General features: G+C 47.5%; 1 long non-coding RNA gene across 2 annotated transcripts in view; it reads right to left on the bottom strand.

Moving 5' to 3' along the window:
- LOC121015938 (uncharacterized) overlaps positions 1–6072 on the bottom strand; it is a 7951-nt gene extending 1879 nt beyond the window's left edge. For both annotated transcript variants that reach the window (XR_005784047.1, XR_005784048.1), the window contains exons 1-2: positions 6058–6072; positions 3190–3197 (exon numbers count right to left, since the gene is read on the bottom strand). This is a non-coding gene — a long non-coding RNA (uncharacterized LOC121015938). The remainder of the gene's footprint in view (positions 1–3189; positions 3198–6057) is intronic.

The raw sequence follows: 6072 nt of genomic DNA, 5'->3' as shown, positions 1-6072 counted from the left end.
TGGGTAGAAACAGCATGGAAATGGTGTTGTGCTGTACGAATATGGGGGTGGGGGCGGGGGTGTTAACTTGATCACTGGGTGAAGGTGGCCTCCGGCCAATCTTATTTCTCCTGTAAGAAGTCCTCTGATCCAAAGTGGGCGGAACGGAGAACATTGGTGAGCGAGCTGCAAACCATCTTTTCCACACTCCGCTTACATGGCCTCTGTGCCGGGCGTGCACTGAGCAACCCTTCACAGACCCAGACGTCTTTGCCGGGTCTCCATTTTGGCACTGGGCACATTACCATGACCGCTTACGGGATGGTGCCTCCGAAGACGAGCATGAGCCCGGCACACAGTTGTGTCTCTAGACACTGGAGAGATGGATGAAAGCGACAGGCCAGGGAAGTAGAGGGTGTGAGAGGAGGGTGGAAGAGGACAAGCTGAGCCTGACGACAGATTTCGGGGAGGCCCTCTTCCTGCCACAGAAAGTGGCTGCATCTGGAGAAGCTTCCCGGTGTCCGGCCCGGCCCAATCCCGGTTCGGGCAGAGGGGCAGTGTTTCAGGACTGGGTTATTCCTGGTGATCTGGGTTGTGCATGGAGGCCAGATCCTAGGGTCCCTACATTTAAGGCAGCCATTTCCGGGGTTCCTGCCGTCGCATCAGGAGGAAGGCGGAAAGAGAGGTGATGTCCTTCAGAGAACTGGGTACTGCTGTACTCAGTGCTGACGTGGAAGGGAGGGGAGGGGAGGGGAGGGGAGGGGAGAGGGGGCCACTGAATGACTCACCAAAGCTAGGGGTGACCCATCTGTGCGAAACCCCAAGAGGCAAGGCTCACAGGAGCTCACCTGCTGATCGCTTATGTTGTCACGTCAAGGGAAGTGGCTCAAAGTGACCAGAAATCTGAGGCCAAAGTTCTAGGTGTGGAGAAGCTATTTTGAGCAAGGAGCTCGTCAACAGAGCCGGTGTCGTGGTTCAAATTCAACACAACGGTGGATGCTACGAAGGAGACTCAGGGAAGCAAAGGGCAAAATATTAAGACTAAATTTTAAATGGAAAAAGGTAAAATCTAACTAGATCCAAATTTAAAAAAAATTGTTTTTTATCAATTAGAAATAACAAAAGTAGACACAAAATAAACAAGTTTCTAAAAGACCAAGCCTCCGACTAAAACAGAAAGCCAATTTGCTCAGGAAACTCATACTTCCTGCCCACTTTGTTTGCTTGGAAAACACGGGAGAGTAGACCATCTGGGGTAATTAATTCTGGAGTAAAAATGTCAGAACCTGGGTAAACAAAGATTAGCGCCAAGATAAAAACAATAAAAGGAACCAGGAACTAAAAGAGAAATCACATTTCAATAAATTCAAAGGGGTAGAGTTCCGGACAAAATTCAGAAGACGATTCCCGGGATTCTGCCATCGGTTAACGTTCTGAACAAGACTCTTCTCAGGATTCTTGCTCCTTCATATCTAAAAGCATCTCAGGTTTTAAACGGACTTCTGTAAAATGTCCGCAAATCGAGCGGAAAGGTGTGTAAATAACATTTAAAAACAAACCCTTCGAAACCTCCCCCTTAAAATTCTACAACCCGAAGCCACGGAACAGGAAAAGGTTAAGGTAACTGTGCAGAGGTAATAGCCTACGCAGTGACCGAACTTGGCTTTGGCAAACCCTGCTTTCAGGGTCTGTTGCACTGATGTCCAAAAACCATGCAGAAGAGCTGGAAAGCAAGTGTGTGAGTCAGGTTCTCAGGCTCCTTCCCTTCCTCCTCCAAAGCTTAGCTTCACAAAACCACTGGGAACAGTGTCTTCTCTGAGAGCTGCAGAAAAGATTTTATTCCCCGACCTAAAGCTAGTTCCGGTAAAGTGGTACATGGAGAACATTCGCTAAAGCATCTGTCTCTGAGTCTGCCATCTTCCCAGAAGTGGGGACATGAGCCCCGACGGGGAGCTCAGGGGTTGGGGTTCTCGGAGAGGCAGGAAGCACAAACGTACAAGAGGCCAGTTTCCACATTACACAGAGTCAGAGCTGGAAGAGAACTCTAATATGAGCTGGTTCAATTGTCTCTTTTATGTTTTTTTAATGTTTATTTATTTGAGAGAGAGAGCAAGCGCGAGTGTGTGTGTTTGTGTGTGTGTGCGCGCGCGCACGCGTGCGCGCGCAGGGGAAGAGAGAGAGAATCCCAAGTAGGCTCCACGCTGTCAGCACAGAGACAGACACGCGGCTCGAACTCACGAACCGTCAGATCGTAACCTGAGGTGAAATCGAGAGTCGGACACTTAACCAACTGAGCCATCCAGGTGCCCCTAGTCTCTCTCTGGTTGAGGAAACCAAGTCCTGGCAAATGTAAGTGACTAGGGCCAGTGCCTAGACTGGCCGCCAGCCTTTCTTCCCACCATCCCGCATACGACAAGTGCAATGGGAAAATTCACAGGCCACAGCACCAAAGCTACACGTTGTGTACAAGTTAGGACCACACCCTTTCCCAACTTGCACACCAAGTTTAGAGTCAGGTTTAAGTCATTTTCCCAGAAGCAACGGGTGCCGCTAGCCAGTTGTGAGCAAGGCAGGTGGATTTAAGACCTGACCTTGGACTTGGAAAGACTTGGGTTTGAATTTGGGGCTAGTTCTTAACCTTTCTGAGCATCATTTCCTCCTCTATAAAAGAAAGGAATTAGGTCCTTAAGTTACTTTGCTACTTAAACTTATTCCTTCAGCTTCAAAGCACTTGGTAGAATTGTAAGGATTAAATAACATAATATATTCAAAGCGCTTAGCGTTGCAGCTAAATTGGCATTCAGTCGTGCTTACTATTATTGTAAGCAGGCCTTTACTTCCACAGATTCGTTAGGCAGATTGTCTCTTAATTAAGGAGGTGATGGGGGCCTGACCTGTGGGAATGGAGAGGCGGTAACGGAATTAAGAGACATTTCAGGGTTAGTACACCAGCTATCCACCACTATGTAACAGGCCACCTGCAAATTTAGTAGCTTAAAAATTCATATTTTTCGTATGAATCCGCAATTTGGCCAGGGCCTGTCTCTGTTCCATACGGCGTCATCTGGAGGAAGATCAGTGAGGGGCTGGAGGGTCCTCTTTCCAAGGTGGCTTACTCACACGGTTGGAAAGTTTGTTCTGGCTATTGACTAAGCTTAGCCGGGGCTGAAGGCTGGGGACGCTGGTTCCTTTCCAAGTGAGCCTTTCCACAGGAAGAGCTTGGGCTTCCTTACGGCATAGCGATTGGGATCCAAGAATGAGCATTCCAAAACAATGAGGTGGTATTTTTGTGACTTCATCTCAGAAGACAAATACCACTACCCCTTCTCTATTTTCTCGGTCAAGGCAGGAAGGCAGGTCTATCTAGGCTCTCTCTCTCTCTTTTAAATGTTTATACAGTTTTGAGAGAGAGAGAGAGAGAGAGAGAGCGCAAGCAGGGGAGCAGCAGAGAGAGAGGGAGACACAGAATCCCAAGCAGGCTCCGGGCTCCAAGCTGTCAGCACAGGACCCGACGTGGGGCTTGAGTTCATGAACCGTGAGATCATGACCTGAGCCGAAGACTCAACCAACTGGGCCACCCAGGCGCCCCGACAAAATCTATCTCTTGACGGGGGTCTAGAAGGGCAAGCATTATAGATATAGGTTGCATCCATGTCTGGAAAACATGACCTGCCAACGATTGACGATGGGCAGTGAGGAAGAATGAGTTCCTGGGGAGACTGCAGTTTCTACCTTAGGTGACCCCATGGCGTCATTAATAGAATTCAGGAACGCAGAGGGTATTGCTGAAAGTGTCCAAACAAGGAGGCCATTAGACTGGGGATGGCTCTAACACCTTGGTAGCCCACATAAGCAAACCAAACTTAAGCCAGAGCCAAAGCGCTCAAATCCGGGAAAGTGAAACTTAAGAGCAACCCATCACACGGAGCCCAAATAAGGCAACTGCTTAAGCCCTAACCAATGAAATAACTGTTTCCCTTTGCTTTGGTGACTTCCCTGGAAAAACCTTGCCCCAGCTCCTGTCAGGTGAGCACTTTGGGGTCGGCACTGCTCCACTGAAATCCACGTTTGTGCCAACAAGCTCTTCCCAGTGTATCTTTAACAGCATTTTGGAGCACACGATCTCAGTGGGGATAGGAGCGTAGCAGCGAGGGAGGAATGAATGAGTGACCCCAAGTAGGACAAAACCCACTAGAGTTCCACTTCATGGAAACCAAAAAGAAGGTGGGATGAGAGCCGAAGTGGATTTAACGTCCCAAAGAAGTCAAGATGGTTTGGACTGCGAAGGAGACACGGGCTAGGAAATGGGGGTACCCTGGTGACCTTTGGGAGGGTAAAACATAGCACATACCATTTAGCAGCTGTGATGCTTTCTAGAAACCCTTTCTAATGTTTAAAGCATTTCCACACATGGGAGGAATGCCTTGCTGGAAAATAAGCTTTTGTGTTTTTTTTTTTTTTTTCTCTGTTAAGAGCAGAAGTGAGCGGGGCCCCTCGGTGGCTCAGTCATTTGAGTGTCTGACTCTTGATTTGGGTCCAAGTCATGATCCCAGGGTTGGGCTCTGTGTTGAGTGTGGAGCCTGCTTAATAATTCTTTCTCTCCCTCTGCCCCTCTCTCCTGCTTACTCTCTCTCTCAAAAAAATACATATATAGCAGAAACGAATGGATTAAATATGTAAATGTTCAGACCCGGGACTAGAAAGCTCCCAGAAGAACACACAGAAGAAGTGCTTCGTGACATTGGACTTGGCAGTGATTTCTTGGGTATGACACCAAAAGCACAGACAACGAAAGCAAAAAATAGACAAGGGAGACTACATCAAACTCGTAAGTGTCTGCAGAGCGGAGGACTGAGAAAAAAGGCAAACTACAGAATGGAAGAAAATATCTGATAAAGGGTTAATATCCAAACAATGTAAGCAGCGCCTTCAACTCGAAGCAAAAAAAAAAAAAACCTCCCTAATAGCCCAATTAAAAAAACAGGCCAAGGACTTGAATAGGCATTTCTCCAGAAAGACATACAAATGGTCAACAGGTATATGAGACGATGCCCAACATCACTGGTCACCAGGGAAACGCAGCTGAAGGCCACAAGCAGGTATCACCACACCCCTGTCAGGAATGTTATTATCGATAAAGCCCAAAAGGTAACAAGTGTTGGTGAGCATGCGGAGAAGCTGGAACTCTAGCACACTGCTGGCAGAAATGTAGGACGGTGTAGCCGCCGTGGAAGACAGCATGCAGGTTCCTAAAAAAATTAAATACAGATATAGCATATGCCCAGCAATCCCACTTCTACAGATTTTCTTTTAAATGCTTATTTTTCAGAGACAGAGAGAGAGAGACAGAGAGAGAGAGAGAGAGAGAATGAGAGAGAGACAGAGAAGCAGGGGAGGGGCGGAGAGAGAGGACACAGGATCTGAAGCAGGCTCCAGGCTCTGAGCTGTCAGCACAGGCTGGTCCACCCAGGCGCCCTCACTCCTACAAATTTAACCAAGAGTTGAAATCACGATCTGGAAAAGAGATCTGCACGCCCACGTTCACTGCAGTATTATTCACAACAGCCAAGATGTGGAGACAACTCAAATGTCCACCGATGGATGAATGATAAAGAGAAATGTACTATATACCCGCGGTGGTTTATTCTGCCTCAAAAAGAAGGATCCTGCCATAGGTGACAATGCGGATGAACCTTGAGGGCATTAAGTTTAAATAAGCCAGTCACACAAAGGCAAATACTGCACGATTCTGCTTATGTGAGGTACCCGAAATGGTCACACACAGAGAAGCAGAGGGCAGCACGGTGGTCGCCAGGGATTGGGGGGAGGGGGAGTGGGGGCTGCTATTCAGTGGGGGGATAAAGTTTCAGTTATGCAAGATGATTACATTCTAGAGATCTGTATATCTTGCGTCTAGTTAACGATAGCATATCGCGTGCTTACAAATTTTGTCAAGAGGGTAGATCTCATGTTAAATATTCTTGCTGCCAAAAACAAACCAAAAAAGCTTGCCAAAAAAAAAACCCTAAAAACCCACAAAAAGGCAGAAGTGTACTTGAGCAGAATAGCTTTTGCCACCACACTTCTGAACTC

This window comes from Herpailurus yagouaroundi, unplaced genomic scaffold (genome assembly GCF_014898765.1).
Source record: "Herpailurus yagouaroundi ecotype Mexico unplaced genomic scaffold, PumYag 208, whole genome shotgun sequence".
Lineage (NCBI taxonomy): Eukaryota > Metazoa > Chordata > Mammalia > Carnivora > Felidae > Herpailurus > Herpailurus yagouaroundi.
The sequence above is the reverse complement of the archived record's forward strand: the minus strand, read 5'-3'. Positions and strand labels throughout refer to the sequence as shown.